This window comes from Dipodomys merriami, unplaced genomic scaffold, assembly GCF_024711535.1.
Source record: "Dipodomys merriami isolate MVZ:Mamm:240054 unplaced genomic scaffold, mDipMer1.0.p SCAF_5, whole genome shotgun sequence".
In the NCBI taxonomy this organism is placed as follows: Eukaryota; Metazoa; Chordata; class Mammalia; order Rodentia; family Heteromyidae; genus Dipodomys; species Dipodomys merriami.
In genome coordinates, this window is record NW_027206068.1 from 48,449 (window position 1) to 67,690 (window position 19,242).

At 43.2% G+C, this 19,242-nt stretch overlaps 1 protein-coding gene and 1 pseudogene across 6 annotated transcripts in view; one reads left to right on the forward strand and one right to left on the reverse strand.

The window, feature by feature from the left end:
- Nucleotides 1-19,242, reverse strand: part of LOC138809425 (zinc finger protein 717-like) — a 43,835-nt gene that overhangs the window by 13,197 nt on the left and 11,396 nt on the right. Inside the window, exon 1 of one of the 5 annotated variants that reach the window (XM_069995937.1) lies at nt 14,696-14,795. The exons of 1 other annotated variant lie outside the window; for it this stretch is intronic. The gene's annotated coding sequence lies outside the window, so the exon portion shown is untranslated. Of the gene's footprint in view, nt 1-4,980; nt 5,069-9,725; nt 10,505-10,557; nt 11,395-14,695; nt 14,796-19,242 lie in introns of those variants that run through there. 3 more of the 5 variants (XM_069995936.1, XM_069995938.1, XM_069995934.1) reach the window with 3 other exon arrangements.
- On the forward strand, nt 5,067-5,543 carry LOC138809427 (ubiquitin-fold modifier 1 pseudogene; annotated as a pseudogene). The gene has a single exon (XR_011366836.1). The product of XR_011366836.1 is annotated as a ubiquitin-fold modifier 1 pseudogene (transcript).

A 19,242-nucleotide genomic window follows, 5' to 3' on the forward strand; every position in this document is an offset into this window, starting at 1 on the left:
GATCCACAAGGTTCGGGTTGAGTGTCTGGGAACCGGTTACACGGGTACCCGGGGCGACAGAGTCTATCGGGAGACTTGCGCGCCGAATGGCTGAAAAGCACCCTCTTTTATGGGCAGCAGAAGCGGGGTTACAGAAGCGAGATGCCTGGTTACAGGGTATTGATTGGTTAATTTCAAATTACGCTTAGGGTGGGGATTGGTCAGGTTAAGTTGGCCAGATGGGGTAGGTGGGGTTGGGGGAAAGCTGACGTGTCGGTACTTGCCCTGACAGGCCTGTGCTGGTCGTTATGCACCGAAACTGTTCGCTCCCTAATTTTGACAAGTGATTTATTACATCCTGCCCTACCCTGCTATTAGGGCTAAGTTTTACAGGAAGGGACGGGTGGGTCGGCTATTTTCCAGGAATGTCTGGTTTTAAGGCATGTATTAGAGTCATACTGAGGTCTGCAGGCAGTGACTCAGTGTTTAACGACTTGCCTGTGTCCTGCTTCGCTCTCTTAGGTATGCAGGGGAAGGGGCAGCAGTTTTCCTTAAAGGGCTCAATGGGGGGCTCAATGGGTGAACATATACTGGAGTCTGGGGTCTTTCAAAGGCAATACATTTACATGGATTGGAAAAGAAAAAAAAAACAAAACCCATTCCTGTACAGACGAACCTTTCCCTAAAAAATTGTTGAATAATCTAAGTCAAAGAGAGACATATAATCTCTTTACTAAAATTAGAAATTACAGAATTGCACTTAGGAATCTATGAACTATTTCCTGGTTAATGTAAAGATATCACATAGGACTCCATTGAGTATTTTACTATATCTCATGTTTTGGAATATTTAAACGTCATGCAAAATGTTGGTTGAAAGACCCTAGTCCCCTAGGATACTTTCATCAACAGGAGGGCGCCCCAGAAACTCAGACTCCAGGCCGGGAGATGCAATAAGCAAGAGGAGTTTATTTGACATTTGCCCAAACGGACTCTGCCTCGGGAAGGGAGAGAGCCCCGAGCAGCGCAGCGGTTACAAGCATTTTTAAAGGCAAAAACCACAGGATTAGCATAAGACACCAGGTGCCCCGGGATTGGCCCAATTTAAAAATCACCATGTACTCCAGCAATCATTTTGCTACACGGGAAATTTTGTAACACTCCTGGTAAACTGGTTGGCTCAGGGCAAATCTAGGGGGAGCGGTTACTCTGGAGGGGAGTTCACATAGTTACAGGCTTGTGTTTGGTTGACATTTGACCTAGTTTGCTGGACTCACCAGATGGTCCTTATCTTGGGTCCCATTTGGGGAATTTCCAAACAGCATCTTATACACCTTTGTTCTTTATCTACGACTACAGATTTTGTTCCAAGGCCCGCATCAGGACTCTGAAACTTTTTATTTATTTTTAGGGAGGGGAAGGGTCAGTGCTAGCACAAGCAAGTTTACAGAAGCAAAATCAGCAGTTAGCAATTGTAAAATGTAACTCTAATTCTTAATCTTTCATTACTGACAACTCAGTATTTTAAATTCAGAATTACAGGGGGAAAGTGAATAGAATATATATTTCTTGTTGCTTCCTGTTTCAATAATGGATCCCAGATAGCTCATCTTTCTCTAACAAAGTAGCCTCAAGCATTGATCTGGACTTTGTCATTTAACTTGCTTTGGCCAAAAAGATGTCAATGAATATTGTGTGAACAAAGTTTTGAAAATTCCTTATGAAAGACCCCAGACTCCTGGGATACTTTTGTCTACGGGAGGGCGCCCCAGAAACCAAGACTCCAAACCAATAGATGCAACAAGCAAGAGGAGTTTATTAAGCGTCTGCGCAAACGGTCTCTCTGCCCCGGCAAGGGGGAGAGCCCTGAGCAGCTGTTACAGGCATTCTTAAAGGCAAAATCCACAAGATTAGCATATAACACCAGGTGTCCCCGGGATTGGCCCGTTTAAAAGTCACTATGTACTCCAGCAATCATTTTTACTACACGGGGAAGTTTATAACACTCTTTGTAAAAACGATTGGCACGGGCGATTTAAAGGAGGTAGTCACTCTGGGAGGTAACAGTTAGGGGAGTTCACATAGTAACAGGCTAGTGATTGATTAACATTTGGTCTAGTTTGCTGGACTTGCCAGGTGGTCCTTATCTTGGGTCCCATTCTTGAGTCCCATTTTTGGGTCCCATTTGGCCACTTGGGGAATTTACTTGTTTGTTCTTTATCTATGACCACAGACCTTGTCCCAGGGCCAGCATGGGGGCTCCGAGACTTTTTACTCAATTCCTTATTTCCAGAAGGGAGGGGGGTTAGTGCTAGGGTGAGCAAGTTTACAAAAGCAAAATCAGCAGTTAGCAATTATAAAATGTAATTCTAATTTTTAATCTTTCATTCCCTCCTTTTTCTTTGGACTAATTTTAATCTTAAAATTCAGGGTGTCTCTATATTATCTTGAGGGGTGTCAGTTGTTCTCAATGCTTGGTATTTGGATCTCAGAATAATAGACGGACTGCGCTGATCTTTTTCTTTTACAAAAGACACCAGTCTGTTGAGTATACAAGGTCCGAATGTAACAAAATTAACAGTACCAAAGCCCTTTACATTTTTTTTCCACCAGTCCTGACTCCGTGTATCACAGTTAACTTAATTTTATACCAGCTGTACTTGTAAGCTCAAACTTTAAGACATACTCATACCATTTGCTACATACTTAAACTTTCTGAGGTTTGTCTTAAAGACAATCCTTACTTTTCAAATTTTCCCAATTCCCTTCCCAAGGCTTTTTTTTTTTGGTCGGTCGTGGGGCTTGAACTCTGGGCCTGGACGCTGTCCCTCAGCTCTTCAGCTCAAGTAGAGCACTCTACCACTTGAACTACAGCGCCACTTCCGGTTTTCTGGTGGTTTATTGGAGATAGGAGTCTCATGGTCTTTCCTGCCTGGGCTCTCTTTGAACCGCGATCCTCAGATCTCAGCCTCCTGAGTAGTTAGGATTACAAGCGTGAGCCACCAGCGTCCGGCTTCCCAAGGCTTTTTTTTACTACCTTCTTTCTTTACAATTCCTTGAGCATCTTTGTGGCTGGAGTTTAAAACTGCCCGATTTTCCTTGGGCTTGTGGAACCTTTATCTTAGAACATCCTTAAGGCACCACTGTGATGCAGAAGCTTGCTAGATTTTAAGGCTAAGAGTATTACCTCCATTGATAACACACTCAGGTTATTATCATACCACAGCCAAACTAGGCTGTGACCATAGAGAGGATTTCCAGTCACTATGCACTGAAGTACTTAAGGCAAGCAAGCCAGTGATATCCTTGTCCCCAATATCCACTGTGGGAAGAGAGGGTTTCTGGATATCACCCAAAAGAATGTCCCACAAGATCTTAGATTTAGCGCAGTCAACCAGGAAGCAGACTCAGGTGATGGAATCAGGCAGGAGTTCCTCCAGGTGGCTGTCAGGCAGTCCTTGAACTTTACCCATAAGGGTATGCAGCAGCAGCAGCAGCAGCAGCAGGGACTGTCACACCTCATGCTGGGCTGTAAATTCCTACACAGACTGGTTAAAGATACATTGCATAGGCTTGGCAGGCTTTGATCCTGCTGGTTTTTAAGATCTTTAAACAATAGCCCAGGACCAGATTATTTTTGTAAATAGACACAGAAGGCTCAGAAGTCTTAGTTTTGTAAACATCTCTGACAGATGCAGTCTCCACACCTTGCACACCGACAACTGTTAACACTATTCTTTATGCCTTTTTTTATTTTATTTTTTTTTTGGTCCAGTCGTGGGGCCTGAACTCTGGGCCTGGGAGCTGTCCCTCAGCTCTTCAGCTCAAGGCTAGCACTCTACCACTTGAGCCACAGCACCACTTCCGGCTTTTTTCTTATGTGGTGCTGAGGAATCGAACCCAGGGCCTTGAGCATGCAAGGTAAATGCTCTACCACTGAGCCACTTTCCCAGCCCTATGCCTTTTTAAAAAAAAAAAAATTTATCTATTTTGCCTCATTTCTTCAAAACTGACTCTGGACCCTTGATCTTAAAATGGGGGTAGAAGGGTGAAGGTCCATCTTCTGTAACTTCTTCAAGCTGACTTTATGGGTGTTGATCTTACCTAGCCAGGAACCTATAACCTTAGCCTATTTTACAAAGAGGCCATCAGGGTTAGATGTCATTAAGAACAATATTTAACTTTTGACAACTGCACAGACCTTTTCTCCGGCTACAGCAGTATAGCTTGTTTAGCACTCTGGTTTGCAAAAGCATCTTCCTAGATGGCTTAGGAATGTGATCTCTAATGATCCCAACAATGCCTAAGTTACCTTTGCAGGCCTTTAGACAGATATCAATAGAAACACACTCTCAGGTTTACAAACTTTTTCCTGAGCACATCAACTTTATGTTACTAGTGTCAGCTCAATTAGAGCTGCCAATTAGAGCTTTTGGCACATAAAGGGGTGAAGAGTTAAACTATCCTCCACATTTTATGACATTAGCTTTTTATTACTATCACAGAGGACTGGCAAGTTCCTGTCCCTTACAAGGTAGATAGTCATGGACATTAGGCATGCTTACAAACTCTTCCCATGACCTCCCGGCTCTGACCAGTTTTGAAGGGCCACACACAAATGACTCTAGAATATGACATTTCTGCCATCCAAGCAGTGGCTTACTGCCTCTGGATGCTCCTCCATCGCTTTTGTCCCAGGAGTGTCTTCTCCACATTGGGATAAATGCCTCATTGGCATTTCCCTTTAGCTGGTCGCTGGACTTGAACTCGGGGCCTGAGCACTGTCTCTCAGCTCTACAGCTCAAGGCTAGCACTCTGCCACTTTGAGTCCCAAAGCATCTCTGCTTGTTCTTTCAGCACTCTGCTGGCTGAGTAGAGGTGACAGTCTCACAGGGACCTTTTTCTGCCCGGGCTGGCTTTGAACCAGTTTGCAGATCACTTTACTCCAATTAAAAGCAACAAGGTGGTCAACATAGAAGTAGCTTTTAAGCATGCTCTTACCTGAAACTTATTAAGAGTCAAAGTTACATCTGACGGTGGGCTGCCGGGTGAACTGGGCGCGGGGAGTCTCTCCAGGCCCGTTCCACATGTCGAAGGTTTCATTTAAAATCACGTTGAAGTCGGACCCGCGGCTGCCGTACAAAGTACTCAGTGTTCCTGAAAGTACACCTTTCACAGCAGTCTTAAAGTTTGCAGCAGAAGAATTTAAAGTTCCTGCAGCCACAAGTGCAATTATTACAAATGATGGAATAGGAATAAATCCTGCACAGACCGCTGGAAATGTTTTTCTAAAGCATGGCTCAGAACTTCGAATTATTCCTAGGGATCGTGTTGGAAATTGTTAATAGCTGCTACTTGGAACATTCAATTGCCTTTCAGAATAAATACTGGTATATTTTGTTATTGTAAAATTGAAATCAAGCATTGGACATACTCTGAAAACACATGAGTCAAAAAGCAATGAAAGGCGACTTGGTTCTTTCTTGTTGCTTGTACTCTTCCTGTGAAGAGGAGTGCTTATGGATGGAGGCTACCACCACCCCAGAAGGTCAGACGGTCTTTTGATTGCGACCTTACAACACAAGTAGGGAGTTCATTTGGGGCAACTGGTTTCTCCAAAATTGTGCTTCAACTGGAGGATGAGTGGTGATTCTTTCTGAGAGCACTTGGGTTAAAATTAATTAAAATGCAATGAATCTTAACCTATTTATTTGTCCTTGGTTTTAAAAAGTAAAAGGATTTGGATGACAATGACTGATTACTACCATCTGATTTGCACACATAGTTTGATTTTTATATATAGTTTATTGTGAAGATAATAGTTAATCTTCCATCAGTTGCGATTTTTATTTAATTGACTGTCATTAATTTTAGTATCAACAAATCAAAAATTGAGCATTTTGATTGAAGCATTGGGTACATAAATTGAAAACCTATACTGAATAGTTTTAACAATGACTTCTCCAATCTAGTATTTGTCAAAGTGGGAATGTAAAGACATCCTTTGCTGGGTTATGCATTTCTTTATCTAGTATTTGTCAAAGTGGGAATGTAAAGGCATCCTTTGCTGGATTATGCATTTCTTTATCAGCACCCTTTGATAACTTACGACGAAAACTAATGCCTTTGAGGATAATGTATTTGTATGGCACTTAGAGAGTATTGTTATATTGATGCTATGAAATTTATAGTATGGCCTAATTGGAAATGATAGTGAGTTACACTTACTGAAGACCCAGCATTTTAAAGATGTGCTCATCCAAGGGGATAAGAAGCCAGGGAAAGAAAGGTGACCAGGCTTTGGCAAGAAGGGAAGCAACAATGAAGAGGAACAGAAAATTCACAGTGTCATAAGAAAAAGCCAACTTTGTTTTGTTTTGTTTTTTTGTCAACTTCCAACTGACAAAACTGCAGTACATGTTGGAGCAAACTGAGATAGCAAAATACTAGATAGTCTTAAGTAACAGAGAAAATAAACCATGAACCTTGTCAACCTATCAGTTTCAAAATAACTTTATTAGAATCCAAAGACTGATGTGCTAATGAAAGCTTTTATTTGCTTTATGGAGGGGTATCAGTACCTGTGCATATCCAGTGATTCAGAATGAGTACTTGACCTATATTTTAAATGGTGAGCTTTCTGGAGGAAAGGGTTGTATCTGTAGTAGGTTTTCAATAAAAACTTATTGAGTTAGTAATAAATGAAGTATCACATAGTATGTGTCAGTGTTTACCCTTCTCAAGGCTTACTGGGAAAAAGAAAGAAAATAACAGGATCAGCATCTGAAAGGTGAACAAGGTAATTTGAGAAATTTACCAGAGCCATGCACAAATGATACATGGTTCACACTTACCTTAGCTACCTGGGAGGCTAAGAACAAAAGCATCTCAGCTCAAAGCCAGCCCTGGCAGAATGTTCATGGGACTCCCTTATCAACACAGTTTTGGGCATTACATGTACCTGACATACCTGCTTTTATGACAGATTGGGATAGCCGTGATTCTAGGTCAACTTAGGCACAAAAGTATAAGATTACATCTCCATGGAGGGAACTTGGACTTCGGAACACCTGTGATTCCAGTAATAGTGTGAAGTCTAAAATAGACAATGGCAAGAAACCAGACCACATCTCAGAAATGCGGCAGAAGTGGTAGCACTCCAGTCTAGCATGGCCTAGCAAGCAAGCATTCCCTGAGTTCAAAACCCAGTATTGCCTTCCTCGCCCAAATTACCAGATATTACAAAATTGATGAATAGGATGTTAAAATATCAAATGGGGAATATTCTGATATCAAAAGCACACTACTAATATTCAGGAAAATTTGTGTAAATTGTGATATTCAAAAGTTCCTGTTTTGTGTAAACTAAATCTTTACCTAGCCAATGGTTTTTGAAGCCCTATCCCTGAAGTTTTTGGCTTAAGTTCTGCTTTTAGCACAAAAGTCTGCTTACTATCGCATAAATACTTCTGTCATAATGCTGTCTTCATTTTGGAAATTAGATTGTAAATCTTAAGACTCATTAAACAGCTGCACATTTTGTTATTAAGTAAATGTAATCTGTAAGTTCTTTATGCAGAATCTTTCAAATTTATATGTTTAAGTGCATTACTGATCCATAATAAGTTTTACAAAAATACATTTTGTTATACTATAAAAAAAAAAGTTACATCTGACAAACTTGTAAGAATCCTCTGTGCTTTGCTATGGGCTTGATGGAAACTTAAAAAAAACAACCTATAAGAGCAAACTGGAATAGAAATTATTTTGGTAATCCTAATTTTTCCTCTGTGTACATTGAAGCCAATGTTAAAAAACAACTTTACTTTTAAATTTTATATCCAAAAATCCATTCCTTAATTTTTTTAACTCTCCTATTAATCTTCTTTTTAATATTGTATACTTTAGTTTTCATTTGCATTTTGAAAAGATCCCTTGAAATCTTGAGGCCAAGTGTCACTCATTGCCTCTTGGCTGCTTGTTTTAAAACAGACACACATTGAGATTTTTAAACTCAAATGACAATTTTTCCTTAATGCGAAAATAACAATCATCGTAACTGAACCAAAAAGCTAGACATAGCGTCTTTATGACTTTTAAAAACATCCTAATTGTAAAACATTAAAAGCAAGTCACATTATACAAATAACTTTTTAACCCTCTTTTTAAGGCCTTCCTAATTTTAATGTTAACACATCCAAGGGGAAGTTTTAGCAATACTAATCAGATCATCACATCACTCATTTTAACCATCATGTTTTCAGTGTCTATCTGCAGGGAAAAGAGAGAACAAAGATGGGCCACTCAGCCCCTTCTATGGAATGGGCACACACCCAATCTGACTCTTTAGGGTTAGATGAACTGCGTTTGTGCCAGCTTGCCCTCTTTCACCATGCGTGGACTCCTCCCAGGACCTGTCCCACCATGCATGACCACCTGAAGTGCACTTTTGCCTGTTCACCCCTTACCTCTAAAGACAGGTCTTCTGTTGGTTTCTAAGTTTCCCCCCCATCTCTTCTCTTGGTTCTTGAATGAAATACAGTTTTAAGCAAAACAGGTACTGTCTTTGACAGTGTTAAACTAACCTTTACATTTAAATTTCTAATATTTATCCCCAAATTTTAGCCAAGGGAACTAAATCCCAAACTGCCAATACATTTTTGTTAAGCCAGATAACTTGATTACAGTATAAACAGTCTTATGTATTTTAAAATATTAGTTTTTAAAATACCAGATTTTCTATTTTTCAAGTTAAAGAATCCTTAAAAAGTCATTTAAGACACTATGAAGATTCTTTAAAAATTTTGCCAATGTCCAAACCTCATAATTTTTTGAATTTTAAATTTAAACTCACCCAATTGTTACAGCATGCTGACAATTCTTATCTTTGAACACGTTCACAGACACACACAAAACACTCACACAGATCTTAAAGCGCGCAAAAATCAAAATCAGTCATACGTACACCTTCTAAAGTTTTTAAACAAAAATTGAAGACAGCATTTCTTTTAAACTAGGTACCTTTGTTGGGCTTCATTTTCCCAGAGCTTGCTTGTCTAGCAAGGCAATTCACTAATTAGTCTTTTGAATCCCTTCTGTTGGAGGAGGGCTGGGGGAGGAGGTCACCTAAAACTAAACTGGCCAGAATTTTTTTAATCCAATTTTAGACAAGAGCACTTTACAAATTCTTACATTGTCAGGACTAGCTGAAAAAAAGTCCAAACCAGGCACACAGCCTTCTACACCCTCCCTGCCGGCAGCCTCCAGGAGAAAATGCAGCCTGAGGCTTGAAGGGAACCAAACTAGCCCAGTAACCTTCCATGCCTCACAGGAGGGTGGGCATAGCAGGTCTGTGACCGAGCCCAGCTGGAATTTTTATTCCCCCAGAGATGTTTAAATAAATAACGAAAACACAGATAAACACAAAAACCAAGGATCCACATTTAAAACTGGTACCAATTCTAAAACAGAACTAGACAAGAACTGAAGGCTGAGTTGGGGACTAATGGGCCCCAGTTCATCCCTACCAGAACTCTGTGCTGTTCTCATTCAGCAAGCTGAATCCAGAGTCTGCTGAGTGAGCCTGCCACACTCACCCAGAACTTCCCTACCCCAGAAAACATAAAACAAACACACACACTAAAGTTAACAAGACAAGTGGCCACAAAGACAAAATAAGATCTCAGTGAATGGGGCAACATCTCACCACCATTCACTTACCAGGGGGACTCAACACCCCTACTCACCTCCGGAGGATTTTTTTTCTTTTCTTTTTTAGATTCCTGCAAGCGTTGACCCACGGGCCTTCCAAGGCGGAGAATTCCCAGTCATCTTGGGGCAAGGGACAAAAGTCCCTAGCGGCTGTCCCCTCAGACTGACAGGTTCTCCCCCATGCTCAGACCCCCTGAACCAAGGCCTGAGGCTGAGATCTAACTGGGGCCACTCGCAGGTGGTCAGTGGCAATTTCATAATTGACAAACAAGCAAGTTCCTAAAACCTGACAATCTGGGCTCCGGCTGTAACGTCCTTCCAGTGATCTAAAGTCAGACTTAAGGGCGTTGTTAGTTGTTGCCCCTTCCCTTTAAGGACAACAAAACAGACAACAGAGACAATTAACACTAAACAAAAACAGACAAAACCAGACAGACGCTGCGCGACAGTAGAACCACTGCAAACAGAAAAAGCAACTTCAGATGGGAGTGGCTGACCACGGCTAAACTCCCCGGGAAGGAGAGAAATTTTACTTTCTCCCCTTCCTCTAGGCTCCGGGAAGGAGGGAGATTTTACGTCCCTACCTTCCTCACGGGAAGGAGAGAGACTCTGCGTCCCCTCCTTCCTCACGGGAAGGAGAGACACTGTGTTCCCTCTTCCCTCCCCAAACCTCAAGGGCACGTCTGCCCGAGCAAACCTCAAGGGCATGTCTGCCCCAGACGGGCCAGGGGTTTCAGGGCACGTCTGCCTCCCCCACTGGCCTCAATACAGACCCTGTACAGGCACTTTTCTTTGGATCCGAGAGTGCAGAATACAGAACAGAGATAACAAACACAGAAGACGCGAAACGAAAGAGCTCTATCTTACCTCCTACCGGTCCTGGAATTTAGGGTCTGGGGGCGCTGGCTTCCCGGCCAACGCACCAAATGAAAGACCCCAGACTCCTGGGATACTTTCGTCTACGGGAGGGCGCCCCAGAAACCAAGACTCCAAACCAATAGATGCAACAAGCAAGAGGAGTTTATTAAGCGTCTGCGCAAACGGTCTCTGCCCCGGCAAGGGGGAGAGCCCTGAGCAGCTGTTACAGGCATTCTTAAAGGCAAAATCCACAAGATTAGCATATAACACCAGGTGTCCCCGGGACTGGCCCGTTTAAAAGTCACTATGTACTCCAGCAATCATTTTTACTACACGGGGAAGTTTATAACACTCTTTGTAAAAACGATTGGCGCGGGTGATTCAAAGGAGGTAGTCACTCTGGGAGGTAAGAGTTAGGGGAGTTCACATAGTAACAGGCTAGTGATTGATTAACATTTGGTCTAGTTTGCTGGACTTGCCAGGTGGTCCTTATCTTGCGTCCCATTTTTGGGTCCCATTTGGCCACTTGGGGAATTTACTTGTTTGTTCTTTATCTATGACCACAGACCTTGTCCTGGGGCCGGCATCTGGGCTCCGAGACATTTTACTCAATTCCTTATTTCCAGAAGGGAGGGGTTTAGTGCTAGGGCGAGCAAGTTTACAAAAGTGAAATCAGCAGTTATCAATTATAAAATGTAATTCTAATTTTTAATCTTTAACTTAGTGACTGCCTCCCTTAACACAATGTTGTTAAGAATCTTGGCTATTCTGCTGGATATACACGGCCTAATCAAGAACATAAATTATTTTTAATAGGAATGATATCATCCTAAACCAATTATCCTCAGTAAGAAAATGACATGAGTAAAGCCTCATCTGTTCAACAATCAATACTAACAGAAATGCAATGCTGAGTCCAGCATAAAATGAATGAAATGACTGCATATTTTTGCCAGTATATATTGGTTGGTAAATTATATAGGAAATTCTAGGTCATCTACAGCTTTGTTTTTAATAAAACTATGTAGGAGACAAATATCTGAAGTACAGTGAACTTTTCAACCAGTGGATGAATAATGCAAATCACCACAAAAGTCAATTGTCTAGAATTCAGTGAGTTTGCTTTTGCAAGTAAAGACTGCTATGCCCAGATAAGGATCCCCAAAGACCACCAACGAACCGATTCTGATGCAAGCACATGAGAGTCATTTATTGTAAGCTCCAGCCTGGACTCATAACCTTCACCAACACAGCGGGTCAGAGTTGAGAGCCCTGACTTCCAATTCAGCAGGGTTTTTATTGTGGTTTTAGCAAGGGTAGGAGGTTTCCAACTTAGTGGTTACATGATTGGTTAACATTTAGTAAGTCTTGTAACATTCTTATTGCCTAAAGTGCTCAGACTAAGCAGCTGAGCAGCAAAATATGTTAACTATGCTATCTTAAGAAAAATCTGGAATTTTACTTTCCTACTAGTTACTGATTGACTGTTGCTAGGGAGTTACCAGTAGAGCTGTTTTGGTCCTGCCATTTTTCTAGGAACCTGAACTCATGTCAGTAAAAGCCTTTTTTACAAAATGGCCTTAATATCCAATATGGTTGCACTTTGGCCAGGCCAGCCTTCTCAAGACCAAGTGAATCATTAAAGGGCAATGTATGAATTCTAGTTTTAACTTTTTCTGCATTACAATATTTTGTTTTTTACTTTAAAAAACATAAAATAGGGGGCTGGGAAGGTGGCTCAGTGGTAGAGCACTTGCCTTGTATGCCTGAGGCCCTGGGTTCGATTCCTCAGCACCACATAAGAAAAAAGCCGGAAGTGGAGCTGTGGCTCAAGTGGTAGAGTGCTATAGCCTTGAGGTGAAGAGCTGAGGGACAGCGCCCAGGCCCAGAGTTCAGGCCCCACGACAGGACCCCCCCAAAAAAAAAGGGGCTGGGAAAGTGGCTCAATGGTAGAGCGCTTGCCTTGCATGCCTGAGGCCCTGGGTTCAATTCCTCAGCACCATATAAGCAAAAAGAAAATAGCCAAAAGTGGTGCTGTGGGGGCTGGGAAGATGGCTCAGTGGTAGAGCGCTTGCCTTGCATGCTCGAGGCCCTGGGTTCGATTCCTCAGCACCACATAAGCAAAAAGAAAAAAGCCGGAAGTGGCACTGTGGCTCAAGTGGTAGAGCACTAGCCTTGAGCTGAAGAGCTGTGGGACAGCACCCAGGCCCAGAGTTCAGGCCCCACGACCGGACCCAAAAAAAAAAAAAAAAAAAAAGAAGTGGTGCTGTGGCTCAAGTGGTAGAGCCCTAGCCTTGAGCTGAAGAGCTGAGGGACAGCGCCCAGGCCCAGAGTTCAGGCCCCACAACCGGACCCCCCCCCCCGCCAAAAAAAAAACAAAAAAATAAAATAAAATAAATTTGTTATAGGCTGTATATCTCAATTTATGGGGATGAAATTTTCATATATTTCATGAGGAACTTTTCTTTTTGTTTTCCTTTTTGGATATCCCTAGAGCAAAAAAAAAAAAAAATCATATTATGGAATTTCTGCCTACAAATGTTATCTCCAATTAACCACCAGAAAAGTGGAGGTGGTGCTGTGGCTCAAGTGGTAGAGCACTTGCCTTGGGTTCAGGAACTTAGGAACAGTGCCCAGGCCAAGTTCAAGCCTCACCACTGGCAAAAGACAAAAAGAAAAAAAAAAACAATAGGGAAGGAATCAGGGTTAGGACAAAAGTATATGCAGTCCACTCTATTTTAAGTAATGTAAAATAAGTTCATTATTGTACTGAAGAATATGTAATATTTCAAGAACATATTAAAAGTGCAATATATCCATATTAGTAATATTTTTCAGTCACAAAAGCCACAGGAAATGCTGAGGATATGAAAAGGACCAGAATCTTTCAAGTGAAATATTTTCAAGCAATGTTTGTGCGACATTGACTTCATTCACTTCCCTCACCCCTGTCCCCACAAAAATTTCCAAAGTGAAACAATACTACTTTTGGCAGATTGTAACAATATGGCCAACACTAGCTAAACCTTTAGGATACTTAACATCTACAAACCATACAACCTTGAGCAAGGTACATCACTTAAGTTGTGTTTTGTCATGTTTGTTTTAAAGCATAAGGTGCCTAGCACACATTTCCTGAATTGCCAGAAAAAGCATCAGGTAAAAGAAAGAACTAGTAACACTAGATGCTGCATTTAATAATAGGATAAGTTTGAGAGAGCTTGCATTCTAGAAATGACAGACAGTGAGGTTAGACTGAGAGAAAGAGAAGGGGATTAGCTTTCTTGTAGAGGCAGATCTTTCAGGTGTGAGAACATAGCTCTGTACTATAAACCACAGCTCCTAACCCTCTGATAATTCAGCTCTGGTTCATTCCTCAGTCTAGCTCACCTCTCTCCTCTCAACATTGGAGAGTGCTTGGAAGCTTTAGAGAAAGTTGTGCCAGGTGAATCTTGTGCTCTGGAAAGTCGAATCAATCATTGCTAGGGCAAGGGAGGGTAACCAGATCTTCCCATTCTAGTGCTTCTCTGCCTCTGCTCTTTAGGGCTAGTGAGCGTTCACAAGGACAGTGTTCTTTCAGGATGCACACTCCTGTTCAGAATCTGTCCTCCTTCGAATCTGCCACGCTTACTTAATTCCAAGGAATACAGGTCCATCAGCCAGTCGTGTACAAACATGTATGAACTGGAGCCAGGAGTGCTAAGAGGGCTACAGCGCCCTGAAGGACTAGAAACGTCCCACAAGAAACAACACAGAACCCCACCAACACAACTGCCATAGCACATGACTCGGCCAGCACACCCTTCACAACCTCACTAGAATTGTGACTCGTCCATCGTTCAGCTGGACAAATGGTGTCATCACACTGGCTCACAGCAGAATCAGACGTGGAACAGAAGCGCAGGCCTCCCCAGCTCTCCTAGTCTGCACAACCTTCTAGCCTGCCCGCCAACCTTCCCGAGCCAGCTAGGTTCCAGCACCTGGAAGGACACTGACTCTGGCAGAACTGAATCTGACAAAGCAATCACGATCCCAGGCACAGTCACCCAGACCGGAGGGACCGGCAGTGCGTGGAGCCTCCAGGCTACCCGCCCGGCTCCAGCTGCCGCCTGCAGCCCGTTTTCCTGCCTGCCTGCCATCCACTCACATTTCAGGTCCCCAGGTTCGCCAGGCAAGGCGGGGCCTCTTGCCACCCCGGCTCCGGCATTCAGAACACTGAACTTCACTCCAGAAACTTCCCAGGAGCTTGGCTCAGCGCCAGAAACCGGAATTCCTGAGCAGAAAACGCCGTGAGTGGGTGGGGAGGCGCATGCACGGGAGGAGCCTGAAAGAGCCCTGCCAGTGGGTCTGTGCCTGGGGAAGACTACATTTCCCACTATGCTTTGCGCTACACTAGTGGAAGAGGACGTTTAGAGTTGTTACCCAGAGTTAGATCTAATGTCTTAGCTTTCTGTGAGCTGGCTGAGGACCTAACTCTCCCAGCTGAGCCAGGTGAGAGGAAGTACTTTCTGGAAATCCTGGTTTTCCCCTGCGATGTTGTGAGACCAAATACAAATTCAAATGTGGGCACAGCACAAAATAATCTTAAATAATAATAATTTTAAATAATAATATTCAATCTTAAATAATAATTTATTACTTAAGATTTAATTTATTTATTTAAGTATCTAGTTGTATTAAGGTAATGGAGGCAATTTTTCCATATCTTCTTTTTCCTAACAGTATGTGTTAGCAAAATTAAGATTAATAGACTTTGCCAGAGAACCACACAGATATCCACTGTACAGAGAACAAAGAAAGGTTTATTGCCAAGGCTTATTGCCAGGAGAGGGAAGCCAGCAAGACTCATTTTCATGAGGGAGGAATGAGAAGAAGCACAGGCTATTGTCTGGGATGACCTATATAACCAAGGAAGTTTAGGAGGGGTTACAAAGGGCTAGCAGACGAAGGCTCTGGTGTGGGCCAGGGGCTTCATTCATCATGTCGGACTAGGATTTATGGCTGCCATCCAAGTGGTAGATAAGGGTCCTGCAACTGCCAAGATCTGAAGGTCACTCTAAGGGGCTCTTGTTGCCTTATATGGTGGTAGCTGCCCCAGAGAAGTGCCATGCCAAGGTAAAAGGGGTTGGAAGATGATTATTTACTGCCTTTACTACATGGGCCTGGTGTTGCCTAGGAAGGGAGCATGCCAAGCTGTGGAGAAGGGAAGGAGTGGACTAAGCTATGGGAAGGGACTCATTTCACTAACAGTATGTTCTGAAGCATGACAGTTGTGTCTCTGTTTGCCTTAAATTTTCTAATGGTAACTGTTACCAGTTCTGGGGGAGGGGATTCCACATACCACCAGAGTCCACTATGCAGAGACAGTCTCATGCAAATAGATTAATTTATTGGGGAAGTGGATAGCTGACTGGCCAGGGACGCAGCACAGACTAAACTTGGGTTTTTAAGGGCCAAAAACCACGTGGTCAAGCCCGGTCACATGCAGAAAGATTGCATAGTGGCCAGTGGAGTTACAGTCTGCCTCATAGTAACTGTTTGAACTAACCTATCATGTGGTTTAAATTGGTGTGTGAATTTGGCAGTCCCCACACAAAGCAGGCAGATATTCTTACTTGTGGGGGCGGGGATAAGGCTGCTTCTTCCTGGAAGGGCAAAGGTAGTGGCTGGGCTGTTTTCCTATAGTTAACCTCCCACATTTCCCAAGGCAGGTGGTCAAGCAGATTACACAATCTTATCACAACAAGTACAGGGCCTTTCCAAACAGTTTTCCCAGTGTCTCATATTTCCCAGAGTCTCAACAGACACAGCATATTTCCTGACCCTGAGGTGCTTGTGAGAAGCCAGTTTTTTTTTGGGGGGGGGGAGGGTCCGGTTGTGGGGCCTGAACTCTGGGCCTTGGCCCTGTCCCTCAGCTCTTCATGAAGCTCAAGGCTACAGCTCTACCACTGAAAGACCCCGGACTCACTGGGATACTTTCGTCTACGAGAGGGCGCCCCAAAAACCAAGATTCCAAACCAGTAGATGCAACAAGCAAGAGGAGTTTATTCAGCGTTTGTGCAAACGGACTCTTTACCCTGGTTCAGGAGAGCCCTGAGCCCTGAGTTAACAGTTAAAGGGCAAGTACAGACATGTCCACTGACCTTGCCTAACCCGCGCGCCTGACTCAGCCTGACCAATCCCCACCCTAAGCATGACTCAAAATTAGCCAATCAACTCCCTGTAACCAGGCTTCTCGCTTCTGTAACCTTGCTTCTAGCTGCCCATAAAAGAGGGTGCTTTCATGTGCCCCGGCGCGCAAGTCTCCCGATAGACTTTGTCGCCCCGGGTACCCGTGTGTAAAACAGGTTCCCAGCCACCGACCCGAACCTTGTGGATCTCGAGGTCGTGTGCACCTGGGAGCCTGGGCATGCCTGAATAAACCTCTTGCTGATTGCATCCGCACAAGTGGTTTCACTGTTCCTTGGGAGAGGGTCTCTCCAGATCGAAGGGCACCCCAAAACGCTGGGGGTCTTTCAATCTGCACTAAAGACATCAACTACAAATAGATGCCTAGAATCTAAACTATACAGAGCTCCATCACGCAATCACAAGACTTGCATACCACATTTGCATATCAAAAAAAACAGTGTCCAGGTAAATGTTAAAGAAAGCATTAGCATATCAAAAAAACAGTGTCCAGGTAAATGTTAAAGAAAGTAACAGTAATCAAGAAATTGATTACTAATGATTTAGGCCATAGAAAATTTTACTTAAGTTTTATGTGCTCATTGTTGTTAGTATATCCCTAAAGATGTTTTGAGGCCTCCCTTATATGTCATTGCTAAATACTAAATAACTGGTAGCATTACCCACCATCTATAATACAGAACATAAATGAGAGGGAATAAAATGTGTCTTGACCATATATGCATTACTAGTTCCTCTTGGTGAAAGACCCCAGACTCCAGTATATGTTCACCCATTGAGCCCCCCATTGAGCCCTTTAAGGAAAACTGCTGCCCCTTCCCCTGCATACCTAAGAGAGCGAAGCAGGACACAGGCAAGTCATTAAACACTGAGTCACTGCCTGCAGACCTCAGTATGACTCTAATACATGCCTTAAAACCAGACATTCCTGGAAAATAGCCGACCCACCCGTCCCTTCCTGTAAAACTTAGCCCTAATAGCAGGGTAGGGCAGGATGTAATAAATCACTTGTCAAAATTAGGGAACGAACAGTTTCGGAGCATAGCGACCAGCACAGACTTGTCAGGGCAAGTACCGACACGTCAGCTTTCCCCCAACCCCACCTACCCATTCTGGCTAGCTTAACCTGACCAATCCCCACCCTGAGCGTAATTTGAAATTAACCAATCAATACCCTGTAACCAGGCATCTCGCTTCTGTAACCCCGCTTCTGCTGCCCATAAAAGAGGGTGCTTTTCAGCCATTCGGCGCGCAAGTCTCCCGATAGACTCTGTCGCCCCGGGTACCCGTGTAACCGGTTCCCAGACACTCGACCCGAACCTTGTGGATCTCGAGGTTGAGTGCACCTGGGAGCCGAGGCATGCCCGAATAAACCTCTTGCTGTTTGCATCCGCACAAGTGGTCTCGTTGTTCCTTGGGGAAGGGTCTCTTCAGATCGAAGGGCACCCCACGCCGACGGGGGTCTTTCATTGGAAGGATGGAAGGGATATGGAAAGAAATAAGAAGCAGAATATAAGAAAGCAGTGTGAGACATGACTACCCACAGCAGAGCAAAAAAAAAAAAACAAAAAGTAAAATTGGGGAATTGATCAAAAAATTTTGGAAGAAAATAAAGGAGGATGCAACAGAATTTGGTACTAATATGTTGTACATAGGACACAAGGAGAGTTTTATTCCCATGCTGAGTCTCACTACAAAGAAAGAATGTCCAACCCTCTTTCTACTTTTGCTATGTTTAGCAACATTAGAAATAAATGCTGACCCCAAACACACAGAAAGGAAATATATCTGTAAAGGGTTCACAGAACACAACCTTCAATTCACAATCTTCTGCCCAGAGGAGCTATTCTAATAATGTAGATTGAACATATTTTCAGATAAAGATAATTCATCAGCAGTATACTTGCACTCCCACGAAATTGTCCTGCTTAGAAAATGACAAAAGGTGCAAACTTAGACATACTGATGGGACCAGGACCAGATCTGTCAGTAAGTATAAAAGAACATCTACACACATACACACACATTCAAACATACACATACACAGATACATATATATTTGTTTTATGAAATTTTTTAAATGATGGTTTCAAGTAAAAATGACAATAGAGCCAGGTGCTGGTGGCTCATGCCTGTGATCCTAGCTACTCAGGAGGCTGAAATCTGAGGATCATGGTTCAAAGTCAGCCCCGGCAAGAAAGTCCACAAAACTTTTTTTTTTTTTGGGTCCAGTCGTGGGGCCTGAACTCTGGGCCTGGGCGCTGTCCCTCAGCTCTTGAGCTCAAGGCTAGCGCTCTACCACTTGAGCCACAGTGCCACTTCCAGCTCTTTTCATTTTGCTTATGTGGTGCTGAGAATCGAACCCAGGGCCTCATGCATGCGAAGCAAGTGCTCTACTACTGAGTCACCTCCCCAGCCCTCCAGGAAACTCTTATCTCCAATTAAACACCAGAAAACTGGAAGTGGTGCTGTGGCTCAAGTGGTAGAATGCTAGCCTTGAGCTGA